Source organism: Heloderma suspectum, chromosome 7, assembly GCF_057233095.1.
Source record: "Heloderma suspectum isolate Gila_16-S chromosome 7, 16-S_ref, whole genome shotgun sequence".
In the NCBI taxonomy this organism is placed as follows: domain Eukaryota; kingdom Metazoa; phylum Chordata; class Lepidosauria; order Squamata; family Helodermatidae; genus Heloderma; species Heloderma suspectum.
This window is the reverse complement of record NC_139464.1, coordinates 58,841,033-58,854,514: the sequence shown is the minus strand read 5'-3', so window position 1 is coordinate 58,854,514 and position 13,482 is coordinate 58,841,033.

Sequence of the window (13,482 nt, the reverse complement as noted above, 5' to 3'; positions counted from 1 at the left end):
AAGGGGGGGGGGAGTAGAAACGCTATTTTTTTCTTTTAGTGTGTGACATCCAAGGTGTCCTACCACCCCCACCTGCCAGCCATCCTTCTTACTAATTTGCCACCTGAGAATGGGGTGGTGAATTGGGTGGGGCATGAAATGCCTTTGCCAACCTGGCAGAAAATGAGATAACCAGCTACAAGTACAAAGTAGGCAGGTGCCAACCCTTTGGGGTTGTTTTTTTTGCACCTACTGAATGCATACCTGTTTCCAAGTATTTCCAGGAAGTCCTCTGTATGAAGACTTGTTTTTTGTACACCACTGAGAAATTTCTTTAATGTAAGTGATTCATAAATATTGCTAAATAAATACATAATATATTCAATCCCTTGGAAGGCCTGGTAAGCGTTACTGGGTTGAGGGGGAAGCCTGCATCTGCTTTCTTACAACATAATCCTATTCCTCATTACTTAAAAGTAACTCCCACTATATTAATTGGGTCTTACAAATATGTATTCTTTGGACTGTATCCTGAGGCCACATTTGAGAGTCCAATCACAGACACTGGAGGATTCTGCACATGCCATCTTGTCTCTTAATGCCAATTGTGGCATCTAGCCTTTAAGCACTTTGCATAACAGCAAAACAACTAATATCACATGACTGTCTCACCATGTGCAATTTTGAAATCTTTGTGTGTGATTTCCCATTTGACATTGACCCTTTTAAGTTCCTTTGTCGGTACTCTTGGCATTTAACACACAATGACTAACCTCAAGCAATTAGACTTTGGGATCATTGTAGGAAAATACCAGCATATGTGAATATTATCTCCCTTAAACCACAGGCTATCTTGAATTGATATCAAAGGAACACTGATTTATTCAAAAGCTTAAATTCCAAGCATTCTGTTCAGGAACTAGCCCTCTTTATTCCCATCAACTTAATAATTGCTCTCCAAACAGATGAATTGTCTTTATCTGTGTGCTTACTTCTTATTTTAGTTTTATTCAGATGACATATCCTGTAAACTGACTCCTTGATATCACATGTGGCAAAGTCAAATGAGTTTTAATCAGGGCTTTGGTACAACTAGAAATGTGATGGTTATCTTTAAAACATTTTGGCCCACACTGCTCAGGTTTCCTTCCATTAAGGGAGAATCTTTTTCCCCCTTGATACAATGTAAACCATCATCCACTTTATGATTACAGGAAATTCAGGGCATAGGACATTTGGGGTATCAGCTAGAATGGCCACTTGCACATTCCTAAAATTGAGGAAATGCATCACCAAATAACATTCCCATATGTTAATTTATATGCATACATGTAGATTTAGGATTTTTTAAAATATAATTTAAGTAGAAATACAATAATCAAACCATAGTGGGGAAGACTGAGACCAGGTGACCTGTGTGCCTACTTAGTCTGCTTTCTAAATGCTAATTGCTGATGGACAACGTCAAGGCAGGGCTGGTGTCAAGGGTAGGCATGATCAGGCACTGCCAAGGGCCCACATCCCAGCTAGGGATGTCAGAGAATTCCAGCACAGACTGAAATGGGATCGGATTTCCTTCAGTCCGTGCCACAGAATCCTCTGCGGAACGGCACCACGAGGTCCTGCGGAGCCAGCAGTCAGGCGGCTTTTCTGTTGTCGTTTGCAAGGAGTCACGGAATTTTCATAAATGAAAACTCAGTATAGTAATATTACAATAATAAATACATAGTTTTTTTAAAAAATGAACTGTGTTTATCGCCTTGTTTGTGAGTGTTCTTTTTAAATTGAAATCCACCTTCTCCATTGGGGAGTTCACGTTCAGCCAAAACACTTCTACTTCCTAGGGGCTTCCCAAAAGAAGGCTGTCTTAGGTGTGCCTGAGAGATAAGCTCTTTGTTTAAAGCAACTTTGTTTTAAAGAAAAGAAAGGGTCCTAGGGCCCTGCACAATGTATTATTCTCCCTGCCAAGCTCCAGGACCGGCATGGTCATTTTAAACGGTTTTTGTCTTTCTTTAAAACAGCGTTGCTTTAAACCAATAGTTTATCTCTTAGGCACACCTAAGACAGCCTTCTTTTGGGAAGCGGAAGTGTTTTGGCTGAAAGTAATTACTGCAAATCAGGGCAGGAGGAAAAATACATAAATATTTACAAAAAATGGCGATTCTTACGGAAGTTATGCAGGTCACGGAGTCAGCTGGAAACAGGAATTACGTTTGTCAGTACGGATTTATCTACATAATTTTCGGAGTGGAAAAAAAGAGGAGAATTCTGGGGGCTTGTGAACAGCAGAACGGAGTGCTGCACGCAAACTGTGGAAGTCAAGCAGCACGTGTTAGAAAAAGGAGACTCCATAACCATTGGCGTCTCAAGTTACGTAAGAGCCCGAGTGGCGGGAAAATATAGGCGGAGCAAAAAGGGAATCATACTGACGCACTCATGACTAACGGCTTGGTAAGCTGATAGTGACTGTTTATTGGATATTAACTTAGCGAGCCGATGTACTAACTGTTTCATTGGTTACTGGTGAGAACAATAGAAGCGATATGATATAAAAGGCTTTTGCACACGTGTCTCGGGGTCCAGACTGCTCTGCACCCGTTTTGCAAAACGTTCAATAAAATAGTGTTGGATCCACTGCTGCCTGCCTGGCATTCTTTTCTTCTAAACCGAAAGCAAGGACTTTTTATCTAACAATTTGGTGCCGTGACTCGGATCCTGCTTCGGGGCGCGTCCCCTTCGCGCTGACCCGAGGGGCCGCGGAGGAGAAGTGGCCACAGGCGGTTGTTTTATACTGCCTTCTCCTCACGACGGTGGCGGCAGAAGTGCCTGGGGACCAACGCCAGAGGAAGAGGGAGACGTGATCACTCCTTTTAGGCACCGGCAGTGGATCAATAAAGCAGCTGGACGCAGCTGCGGGCGGGACAGAAGAGGCTTTTGGGGTAAGTGAAACAGCTTACATCAGGGGATAAACGCGGGACGGTGGTGTGTTTGTGATTGTGTGAGACGCCTATGGGCGAAGCGAGTGAGGAGCCCCGATCTGCATTTCCTTACCCCGGAGACGGGCTAGGTCAGAGGAGGGCGAAGCGCAAGAATTGCTGACTGAAATTCCCACCGTCATGGGCGGGTCCCAATCTAAGTCTGCGAAGAAGTCCCATACGCCCTTGGAGTGTTGTTTGCGCAATTGGTCACATTTTAAGCAGGATTATGGAACTAAGATGACAAAGGATCGTCTTGTCTTTTTTTGCACCCGGGAATGGCCAATATTAGAACCCAAATGGCCACCCGAGGGGTCTTTTGACCCAACCTTGGTATCTGATGTGCGAACAATAGTAGCACAGAGGGGAAGTTGGGACCAGTTCCCTTATATTGATTCGTGGGCAACTTGTGTGCCCCTTGGCGGCAGGCCTGCTCCGTGGGTTGTTAAATGCATGTCCCTTGCCCTTCCCATGGTGGTCAAAAGGAAACCACCAAAAGAAGGACCACCAAGGGTCGTGGCCACGGCACCGGAGGACCTACTGCTTCCTCCTCCCTACGGGACAGCCGTCGCAGGGCGCTCGTTGCAACCACCACCCTCTCCTGAGGGGCCCGCCCAGCGGTTAGATGCCCCCGAGAAGGACCCCTCTCATGAAATAGTACCGGAGGACCCCACCCCTCTAGTTGAACGCCAGGACACTCTCCAAGATCGTCTATATTCCCTAGAGGAAAAATTGGAGGTCCTACAGAGAGAGGCAAAAGGGGGACCTAACTACAACCTGCGAAAGGACCCCCAACCACCAGTGAAGTTCACCTTCCCCATCAGAGAAGTCCCCGACCCTACCGCCCAACATCCTCAAGGGACGATGTTTGTTTATGTCCCATTCACAACATCTGATTTGTATAATTGGAAACAATTTAACCCCTCCTTTGAAGAGGATCCCGGGCCACTCCTGTCTCTGATGGAGAATGTGAGGCTTACTCACAACCCCACATGGGACGATACACAAATGCTATTGAACACCTGTTTTCTCAGCCAAAAGCCAACCATCCTTGCAGGGGCACGAGCCAAGTATAGGGAGGAAAATCCCCAAGCAACTGAGGAGGAGACGGTGGAGGTTCTGCCCACAGGGCGACCCAATTGGGGGGTGGCCACAGCGGCACATAGACGCTTACATGCTGACTATTTTCGACTCATTTTAGCAGGCATGAAGCAAGCCACGAGAAGGGCCCCCAATTTGCAAAAAGTCCTGACTCTAAAGCAAGACAAAAACGAACCTCCTGCTGTGTTCCTCCAAAGGCTGAGGGAAGCCTTCGCTAAATATACTGACATTGACTTGAATGATCCAAATAATTTAAGGATCCTCACGACTCAGTTCGTGGGAAATAGCTGCCAGGACATCAGAAAAAAGTTGCAAAAAGTTGAAGGAGGGTTGGCAGCTGACTTAGGAGTTTTAGTTGAAGTAGCTCAAAAGGTTTATGAGAGGCGAGAAGAAGAAGAAGGAAAAGAAAAAGACAAGAGGCAGGCCAAGCTCCTTGCTGCGGTTCTTAAACCTGACAAGGAGGGAGCTAGGAAGGGGAGGAAAGGGGGAAGGAAAGGATCTCCCCTGGGGAAAGATCAATGTGCCTTTTGTAAGAAAATGGGGCACTGGAAGCGTGACTGTGAGGCTTTGAAGCAGAAAGAGAGAGGGGAAAATACGGGAGAAGTGCAGAGAGTTCTGTATGAACAGGAAAGAGATTAGGACAGACCGGGGCCCGGCCCCCTCTTAGCCGTCTCTGAGGCAAGACGGGACCCCATGGTCAAAATAAAGGTTGGGGGCCACTCCTACAAAGCCCTTGTGGACACAGGGGCCGCCCTGTCCGTCCTCCCCCTCAGTGAGCCCCCAACGGGAGGTGGGGGGTTCACCACCATAATGGGGGTCGAGGGAAGGGCAACTCAAGTGCCCCTCTCTCGTCCCCTGTTCACCAAGGTTGGGAAAACACACCTAGAACATGCATTTGTCTGTACCCCCTCCTGTCCGGTGGCATTGCTAGGGAGGGACTTATTGACTAAACTCCAAATTGAGATTGCTTTTACTCCTGACGGAAGGATGGAGATACGGCTCCCTAAACAGCAGAGTAGTAACTACCAAATGGCCCTTTTGAAGGTTGCAGAAGAATCCATCCCAGAGGCCACCGAGGACTGGAGCTTAATAGAAAACAGAGTCAACCCTCTAGCTTGGGCCGGGATTGGAGGGGCCTCTCGTGCCAAGTCGGCAGCACCATACAAAATTCCCCTCAAGGAGGGAGCAAGGCCTGTTCATGTGAAACAGTATCCCCTTTCCCGCCAAGGAAAGGAGGGCCTACAACCAGTAATAACAAAGCTCCGAGAAGAAGGCCGGCTCATTGAGATAATGTCTCCCTATAACACGCCCATCATCGCTGTGCCAAAAAGGGGAGGGGGGGGCCAGGGCTACCGCTTAGTGCAAGACCTCCGGCTCATTAATCAGCAGATCGAGGCCCCCCATCCTGTGGTCCCCAACCCACACACCCTCCTTGTAGGGATTCCGGAAGAGCACGCCTGGTTCACTGTCATAGACCTAAAAGACGCCTTTTTCAGCATCCCCCTCCACCCTGATTCAAGGCCTTTGTTCGCCTTTGAATGGGAAAGCCCAGGGGGGGGGGTCAAAAGTTCAATTAGCATGGACAGTCATCCCTCAGGGGCTGAATCTCTCACCGGTGGTCTTTGGCCAGCAGCTCCAAAAGGATCTCGAACCCTGGGTCCAGCAGCACTCAGAGGTGCATCTCCTCCAGTACTGTGACGACCTCCTGATTTCAGCCAAGGCCAAGAATGCGTGCCTGAGTGGGACGGTTTCCCTCCTCAACTATCTAGCAGGGGGGGGGTATAAAGTGTCAAAAGAAAAAGTACAGTTGGCCCAACCAACTGTAAAATTCCTAGGCTACCACATAACTAAGGGGACTCGGAGCCTAGGGCAAGAAAGAGTTGAAGTCATCCGTGACACTCCTGTCCCTAAGTCCCCCCGCGAATTGAGGGCCTACCTGGGGCTGACCGGATTCTGCCGACTATGGATAGCAAACTATGGGGAGACAGCGCGGCCGCTGTATGAGGCGCTGCAGAAAGATAGACTGGATAAATGGAAATGGACTAAGGAAATGAATAAGTCTTTTCTCAGTCTTAAAGCTGCTCTTGTGTCACCACCTGCTCTAGCCATACCAAATCCCAGCCGGCCATTTAGACTTTATGTGCATGAAAATAAGGGCATAGCTTCGGGAGTGCTTTGCCAGCGAAAAGGGCCCTCTTGGAGACCAGTGGGATATTACTCCAAGGTCCTAGATGTCGTAGCGCGAGGATGGCCAAGTTGCCTGAGGGCAGTAGCGGCAACGGCTCTGGTTTGCGCCTGAAGCGGAGAAATTGACAATGGGAGGACCCATTGAAATTTGGGTGCCGCATGGAGTGCCACAAATTTTGGGATCAGGAGGAGGAAGCAAATTTCTCAACCCAGCCCGGCATTCCCGATATGAAATAGGTTTACTAACAAATGAAAACCTCACTTTTAAGGCTTGCTCCAGCTTTAATATTGCCACACTGCTGCCAACATTACTGGGCACAAACGGATCAGGACTCCCAGATCATGACTGCCTTGAAGTATTAGACCTGGACACCAAAGGTCGACCGGACCTTGAGGATGAACCAATAGAGGGAGCCAGAGATCTGTTTGTAGATGGATCTAGCTATATGCTGGATGGAAGGCGCTACACAGGCGCGGCTGTCGTTACTCTAGAGGAGAGTGTGCGTGAGGAAAGGCTGCCTCCTCATTTCTCCGCCCAATCCGCTGAACTGGTAGCCCTGACAAGAGCCCTGCAAGCCAGCAAGGGAAAGCGAGTAAATATTTATACCGATAGCAAAAATGCCTTCGCCGTTGTGCATGCTCATGGGCAACTGTGGAAAGAGAGGGGATTCCTTACAGCAAACGGATCTCCAGTGGCTAATGGCGGCCTAATAGTGGATCTTCTGGATGCCCTCCAGCTACCCTCACAAGTAGCTGTTGTCCACGTCCGAGCCCATGGGAAAGAAAAAGAGGAAAAATGGAGACAGGGAAATCAGAAGGCAGATGAGGCCGCAAAAAGAGCAGCCAGAGAGGGAATCCAAGGAACATTCCTCATTCTACCCAAAAGAAAAGAGCGCCCCACATACTCCCCTGCTGAGTTACGAATGGCACAAGAACACGGAATAAGTCCCTGTGATGACGGATGGATCCAGATGACAGATGGAAGACTGCTTCTTCCACAGACCCTGCAGAGGGTTGTTCTAGAGCAAGTTCACCATTCTCTTGGACACCCTGGAGCATCAGCCATGATCGACTATTGCAAGAGGCTGTTTGTCTCCCCTGGCTTAACTGTATGCGCCCACCGACTAGCCGCAACCTGTGAAGTTTGCCAGAAAACCAACCCTCCCAGGGCACCCCCTCCTCCAAAAGGAGGGCGACCATGGGCCTACTATCCTTTCCAGAGGGTGCAGATTGATTTTGCTGAGATGCCACCATGTAGGGGTTACAGGTATTTGCTTGTAATAGTATGTCAAATGACAGGGTGGGTAGAGGCGTTTCCATGTAGGAACTGCCAAGCTAAAACTGTTGTTGCTAAATTGTTACAGGAGGTGGTGCCCCGGTTCTCCCTGCCCGAAGTTATAGAGTCCGATCAGGGCTCACATTTCACCTCAGTTATTACACGGGGGCTGGCACAAGCTCTGGGAATAGAGTGGCATTTACATTGCCCCTGGAGGCCCCAGGCAAGTGGGCAGGTTGAAAGAATCAATCGGAGCCTCAAGGAGACTTTAACCAAACTCCAACGAGGGGTGAAGCTCACTTGGGTTGAGGCTCTGCCAATAGCTTTAACGAAGCTTCGAAGGATGCCAAGAAAGGACATAAAATTGTCCCCCTTTGAACTGATGTTTGGGTTCCCGCCTCGGGTACACTGCGGAAGGAGGGAGGAAGTCAAGTGGGAGGTGGGTGATCAGATGCTAAGGGATCAGTTGACTTCTCTACAGTTTGTTCTTTCACAGCTACGAGCTTATTCCGTTCCGTTTCAGAGACTGCCGTTAGATGCACCTATCCATCTCTTCCAGACGGGAGACGAGGTGTTGCTGAAAAAGTGGAATAAAGAAGCTTTAAAGGAAGGGTGGGAGGGGCCTTATTTGGTGGGACCAACCAGCCACTCGTGTGTAAAGCTTGTGGGTTCTAGTAAATGGACACATTGCAGCCGGATAAAGCCATTTAAGCGACCCTCGCTTCCTTCTGTCACTTGGAAAGAACAGGAGGACACAGGCAACGGTCCTTTGCTCCCTGGCACCCCTCTGGAAGCTGCCAAGGACACAGGCGAAGAAGCCATCCAGGAGCCACAATCGCCTGTAATATACAAGTCACAACATCTGGGAAAAGCTCGGGTTCGAATTACAAAAAACTTGTAATATGAAGCAAGTATTGTGGGTGGTGTTGGTAATGTTGGTTAAAGAAATATTAACGTGGATGGTGATACCTCAAGGACTTGGGCTTGACAGCTTTAAGATAAAACCCCGAAATGTCACACCAACACCCCTCAGACCACTTCTGGTACAGATCCCTGAGAAAGAGAGGCGTCCCTGGAGAACCAGGTTAGGGATCCCAATAACAGAGGAAACTGATAATGTGTGGTTAGAGTGGATAAAGTATACAGCCAAGTCTTTAAATAAGTCTGACTGTTTTGTTTGTGCCACAGGGAGATCTGTGGCAAAGGTGCTGCCCTTTCCACTGGGATGGGACACTCCTTCCCTCCTCACCTGCGTGATCCGTTTGTTCCAACACCCTGATGCATGGGGAGAGGAGGAATGCCAAACCCTCAATAAATTATACCCCCCACTCAAATCAAAGGATCGTGTCAGACCTTCCACAGTCTTCCTGCAAAGAAGAAACCATACCGGATGCATACACCGAAACCTTGCAGACACAGAGGGGCGTATAGGGAACCTGACGAGTAAAGTAAGATGTGTTAATTCTACTCGCTTTAGGAATAATTCCCTTTCAATCCCACGAGCTGATCTCTGGTGGTATTGTGGTGGCCTAGTGTTGTATGAGGTATTGCCCTCCAATTGGTCTGGAGCTTGTGGGTTAGTTCAGTTGGCAGTCCCCTTTTCAATTGCATACCATCCAGCAGAGAAGACTGGCCAACCCCGGCAGAAACGATCAGTAACCCCTTTTGATGATCAAATATATATTGACTCCATAGGAGTACCAAGGGGAGTGCCAGATGAGTTCAAAGGAAGAAATCAAATTTCTGCAGGATTTGAATCTACCCTGTTTTGGTGGGTGACCATTAACAAAAATGTAGATTGGATCAATTACGTTTATTATAATCAGCAGAGGTTTATAAACTATACTCGAGATGCTGTAAAAGGATTGGCTGAGCAGCTAGATGCCACCAGCCAAATGGCTTGGGAAAATCGGCGTGTTCTTGATATGATGTTAGCAGAAAAAGGAGGGGTTTGTGTCATGCTAGGTGGACGGTGTTGCACCTTCATCCCTAACAACACTGCCCCAGATGGCACGGTAACAAGGGCTTTGCAGGGTCTCACCGCCTTGTCTGAAGAATTAGCCGAGAATTCAGGGATTAACAACCCCGTGACTGACTGGTTGGAGAGATGGTTTGGAAAATGGAAACACCTAGCAGCCTCAATCCTTATTTCGCTTGTAGTAATGATAGGAGTTTTAGTGTTATTTGGTTGTTGCATTATCCCCTGCGCTAGAGGCTTATCCCAGCGGTTAATTGAAACCGCTCTGTCAAAACAGATGCTCTTGCTTTATTGTGCTGATAAAGAAACTCCGTTTTAAATGCTTTAAGACGTGAATAAAGACTTAAAGGAGGGAATTGTTAGAAAAAGGAGACTCCATAACCATTGGCGTCTCAAGTTACGTAAGAGCCCGAGTGGCGGGAAAATATAGGCGGAGCAAAAAGGGAATCATACTGACGCACTCATGACTAACGGCTTGGTAAGCTGATAGTGACTGTTTATTGGATATTAACTTAGCGAGCCGATGTACTAACTGTTTCATTGGTTACTGGTGAGAACAATAGAAGCGATATGATATAAAAGGCTTTTGCACACGTGTCTCGGGGTCCAGACTGCTCTGCACCCGTTTTGCAAAACGTTCAATAAAATAGTGTTGGATCCACTGCTGCCTGCCTGGCATTCTTTTCTTCTAAACCGAAAGCAAGGACTTTTTATCTAACACACGGAAGGTACACAATTCATACATCCCTAATCCCAGCAGAGGCCCACTAAAAAAAGCCCCCACCCCCTGGAATTGTTCTTCCTCTTCATCACTGCAACCTGCTTGTTCACCTGCCTCTAGCTCTGGCTTAGACAATAGTGGTGTTGAGAAGGAGGAGCAGAAGATGCCACTGCCTACTTGCTCACTGATTCTGTGGCTGTCAAGCAAGCAAGAGGTAGCAATGATGAGAGAGAGAACCAAGAGCAGCTGGTTGCAGTGGCAGTGAGAAGTAGGGATGGTGGAGAATTCCACCACGGATCTCAGTGAGGCTGAGTGCCAGTGCACTCGGCCCCCCGAAATCCATGGCAGAATGAAGCCCCCCCTGCCCCACCACCCTGCAAAAGGAACGTGAAATGGAGCACCTACCTGGTGCCGTTCGCGTTGCTTTGCAAATGGCGGCCGCGTCTGCAGCCACCATTCGCATCACAATTTTTCCCGTGATAGGCTACGTAAATACTTACATAGCCTATCATGGCTAATGCAGGGACGCCATTCACGATTTTTCCCGTGATAGGCTACGTAAAGATTTACGTATCACGGCGAAAAAAAAGGACGCAAATGGTGGCAGCTATGGTGGCCGCCATTTGCATCCCTGCGCAGCTCAGCAGTGGCCGGATGTCACTGTGGGCGGCCCTGCTGCGGAGTGGAGCCAGCCGGCGAGAATTTCAGGGGGAGGGATGGAGCGCCTCCCCCCACCGCGGATGTCACGAAACGAAACAGGTAAGTCGTTTCGTACATCCCTAGTGAGAAGGTAGACTTGGTGAGGAAGTGGGCCCACTGCGGGTGTCTTGCCCAAAGGCCCTCAAAAGCTTGAGGTGACCCCGCTTCAAGGGCCCTGCTGTTTCTTCATATGGCTCTTTAATAGGGATGTTAGAGAATTCCGCCACGGATCCCAGGAGGGCCGAATTCCAGTGAATTCGGCCCCCCAGAATCTGTGGCGGAACGGAGCCTCCCGCCCCTCCACCCCGCGAAAGCCCCGCAAAATGGAGGCTACCAGGCTGTGGCTCCGGCTACAGCTTCGGCTCCGGCGGCGGCGGCTCCAGCTGCTGCTGGGCTGGTGCGGACGCAAATGGCGTCCTGAGTAGGGGACGCCATTTGCGTCCCTATGGTTGCCCGTGATAGGCTATGTAAATATTTACATAGCCTATGACGGCTCAAGCGGGAACGCAAATGGCATAGGGATGTAAATGGCGTCCCCTACTCAAGACGCCATTTGCGTCTGCACCAGCCTGGCAGCGGCTGGAGGCCCTGCTGCGGGTTGGTCCAGCCGGCGGCTCCGCAGCCTGGCCGCAGAGCGGAGGTGGCCGGGCAGGATTCTGGGGGGGAGGAACAGATCGCCTCCCCCCCCATCGAGGATTCCGGGGGGAGGAACGGATTGCCTCCCCCCACCTGTGGAACCCAGTGGAGCCAGGTAAGTGGGGTTTCGTACACCCCTACTCTTTAAAACAGACTTAGACTGAACAACTCTTCTCTTCGTGGGCACATGCAAATAGAATACTGTAAACTAGGGTACACAGCCACTCTAGTGTCAGGAGCACTTATCTGGTGTACCAGGTTCTCACAGACCGTAAAAAGACAGAGAGGTGCCAGTAAGGGATGTTGGAGAAATCTGCAACAGAATCAAATGAGTTCAGATTTCTATGAAACAGACTCACTGATTCCTCAGCAGACCTTGCTTTTCCTCAGTCAGGTGGATTCTGTGGACTTGCAGACTGGTTTCTTTCTTTCTGCAAATTTAGTAAAAACAAAAAACAAAAAAATCACTGATCGAAAATGTGCATTTGGGGTGGATTTGCAATTTTTTTGCAAGTGTGAATTCAGGAAATTTGAACAAATCTGATTCCACTGATGAGCAGATGATGGAACAAAAGGTACCTAACTATCTGAGAAACACAGAAGGAACATTCCATACATCCCTAGTGCCAATGTTATAGCTTGTCTAAATGTAATCCTAATTGCTGTATAAACCCTGGTCCTCAATCCTAACTTGAGATAAGCAAGCATTAATAAAGAAATAAATCAATTGGTAACGAATGCAATTAATTAAATAATTAATTGGTAACAAAGGCAGCAGGAAGTGGAACAGTTCTTCCACTGGAAACCCAGAAAGAAGAATTATCCATCTCTGGACAACAGAAAATTGTCAGGCCTTTGTTTACTGAATCAATTCTCTTGAAACATAACAGGTTTGGCCTTCTCTTTTGATATTCATGTTTGTCTGATAAAGAGTTCAGTGGGAATCAGAAAGCTTACACCCTACTTTAAAAGGTTGCTGTGAGGGAAAATGGGGGAAAGAACAATATAGACTGCCTTGAGCTCCTCAGAGGAAAGACAGGATATAAAAGTAATAAATAAATTCAACCAAGCCACTTAGGAAAGCTAGAGGTAGATGTTCCTTTAAGATGACATAGTCTTGATTTCATTGCAACTGTGCTCCTTATGTCTCTGCTACCAGTTTTAAAAGGCATCATGCAGTTCTAACTCAGTCAGCAGGGGGAAAACCTTTAGGAAAGAATCAGTGTTTTTGTTAGAAGAAACAATATTTGAACCTCTCTTTTTCTCTCCTGTCTGCCTGGTGGTGAGAAATGTAAGATGTCAGGTCTTTAAGCTATACCATGTTAACACATTACATTGTTCAGTGATGTTTCTTTGTGCACCTGCCCATCAAACATTTTTCAGAAGCTGTGTTTGTGCAGTCTAGCTTTGTCAGAAAAAAGGCATATCAAAGTATTGATTCTGTGGGCCTTTCCAGTTGTCCATTGACAGACATGTCTACTGTTAAGGATTCTATGAGCATCCTAACATTTTTCCTGTCATTATGCTCCAGACTAAAGCACAGCTTGACATCAGGGTTAAGCTTACTAGATACAGGAAAGTTTGGAGAAGTGAGGGCAATTAAACAGAAATAAAGACTGTTTCATCATAACCTGTAGCTATTAAAAATGAACCCACAGAGCACTTTTAAAGGAGAGCACTTTCTTCACCTCTCTCAGGCTGCAGCCCTGAGCACACTTATTTGGAAGTCAGAATTACTGAACTCACTGGGACTTACATCTGAGTAAAAACGTGTAGGCTCTGATCGCATGCAACATTACTTCTATAAGCTAATAAAGAACGTTGCAATGCCAAAACTGTGCCCTAATGCTAAGTAGGATTATAGAAGATTATCCTTAATTTTGGGGATGCAGGAAAGAGTGTCCCCCTCAGGGGAGTCTTCCTGATTTAT